Source organism: Propithecus coquereli, unplaced genomic scaffold (assembly GCF_000956105.1).
Source record: "Propithecus coquereli isolate 6110/MARCELLA unplaced genomic scaffold, Pcoq_1.0 Scaffold165, whole genome shotgun sequence".
Lineage (NCBI taxonomy): Eukaryota > Metazoa > Chordata > Mammalia > Primates > Indriidae > Propithecus > Propithecus coquereli.
This window is the reverse complement of record NW_012141080.1, coordinates 1692630-1694827: the sequence shown is the minus strand read 5'-3', so window position 1 is coordinate 1694827 and position 2198 is coordinate 1692630.

Below are 2198 nucleotides of genomic sequence, written 5' to 3'. Positions count from 1 at the left end.
GCTGCAGTGAGCTATGACTATGGCACTGCACTCCAGTTTGGGGGACAGAGTGAGACCCTGTCTCTAAAAACAATAATATTTTCTCATTTTGGTCATTTATTTTACTGAATTCACTGCATTGTTTCTCTGTATTTGCTCGAAGTTCACTGAGCTTCCTTAAAATAATTATTTTGAATTATTTGTCAGACAGATAACCAATCTCCTGAATTTCTTTCCTAAATTTCTTTAGGGTCAATTACTGGTGTTTTATTTTGTTCCTTTGATGGGATCATACTTCCCTGATTGTTCTTGATCCTTGTGGCTGTGTGTTGGTGTCTGGGCATTTGAAGAAGTAGGGACTTATTCCAGGCATTACAGACTGGCTTTGTGTGTGAATGCTCTTTACCAATCAGCCTGTCCAGAGATTCTAGGCAGGCCATCTGGTCTGTTCCACAGGTGGGCTTGTTGCTGGTATCCTCTGGCAGGCTGATCTGTTGCCTGGGTCAGCAGGTGGGCACGCTTGGTACTTGGGTCTGTGAAATTGGGCCTAGAGCTTGTATCTACTGGGGTGGACCGAGAGCGTTGGTCCTTGAAGAGAAGCCTGGAGCCTGGGTCCATAGGGGCTGACCCGAAGCCTTGGTGCGCAAGGGCTGACACGGTGCTGGATCGGGGGGTCTTGGGGTGGTGCCCAGTGCGCCAAAGTAGGCCAGAGGCTGGTTCCAGTACTGTGTTAACCCCTGTGGACCCGGCTGGGGCAAGGGCTGGGGCTGGCCATGCCTGAGGCCAGGGGTGCTGACCTGGCTCTGGGCTAATCTGGAACCTGGGGCAGTCCTGGAGCCTCCGTCTACAGGCCTGGGACCCAAGTCTGTAGGGCCTGGCCTGATGCTTGGGTGAGCCCAGAGCCACTGAGGTTGGCTTGGAGACTAAGTCTGCTACGCAGAACTGAAGCGTGGGGCTGTGGGATCCAGCATGCTGATGAGGTGGGCCTGAAAGCTCAGCTGGTAGCTACCGGCCTTGAGTCTAGGGTGGTGGAGGCCTGCCCAGTGCTGGGTTTTACCATGGTGGGCTGGTATCAGGGTCTCAGGCAAAGTTCATTGTTCACTTCCCTCTTCTTCCTTGAGTGAAGGGTACCTCTCTACACACTGGTGACACCTGGGGTTGGGGAAGGGTTGATGCAAGTAACATCATATTGTCCTTCAATGTGTCTTTTACTTCTGTGTTACACCCTGGTACTGTAATCTCTCACCTGGTTCCCTTAGGTCTCGCAAAGGTGATTTTCATGTGTCGATAGTTGTTGAAACTGATGTTTCTGCAGGGAGATAAGCACTGAGAAGTCTTATTCTGCTATCTTCCTGATGTCAGTCCCTCTGATTTCCCTCAAGTTCTGACTCTTCTCCTAACCAGCTTAAATCTCATAGTTCATCATTATAGTTACTCTTCTCACCAATCAATCCAGGCTAAGTCCAATTCTGCTGAAGGTGGAGCAAAGCAAAACCCTGATGACTGAAACATTAAACTCATGACCACTAACCTCAAGTGGGCCTTCAATGCACCCATACTACCCTTCATTACTTCTTTCACTCCCTCCTATCCCCCAAACCTCTCACACCACTTCCGCATCTTCCCTTTTTAGCTGACAACCTTATTTCCTGTTTAACAGCACAAATAAAAGCAGCCAGATGAGAACAATCAGAAGCTCTAGCATTATTTCTGCCCATACTTGGCCTTCTTCCTCGGTTGATGCTCCAGTCTCATCTCTTCATGGCGCCTGGATCCCAGTTTCCTCTTACCTGTTCAGACCCTGCTCTAGTCCATTCTCTTCATATTCTTTTGTAGTAGTTTTTCTCTCTACTGGTCATTTTGTGATTTTATAACTATATCCTAGAATTTCTAACATCTTAAACACCAAAACCCTCTTGAGCCTACATCTCTTCAGCTACCCATCCATTTCTCTGTTGAGACAATTCTCCATGGCTTTCTCATGTTTGTCTTACTAGTATGGAGGCTGCAGTGAGCTATGACTATGGCACTGCACTCCAGTTTGGGGGACAGAGTGAGACCCTATCTCTAAAAATAATAATATTTTCTCATCTTGGTCATTTATTTTACTGAATTCACTGCATTGTTTCTCTGTATTTGCTTGAAGTTCACTGAGCTTCCTTAAAATAATTATTTTGAATTATTTGTCAGGCAAATAACCAATCTCCTGAATTTCTTTC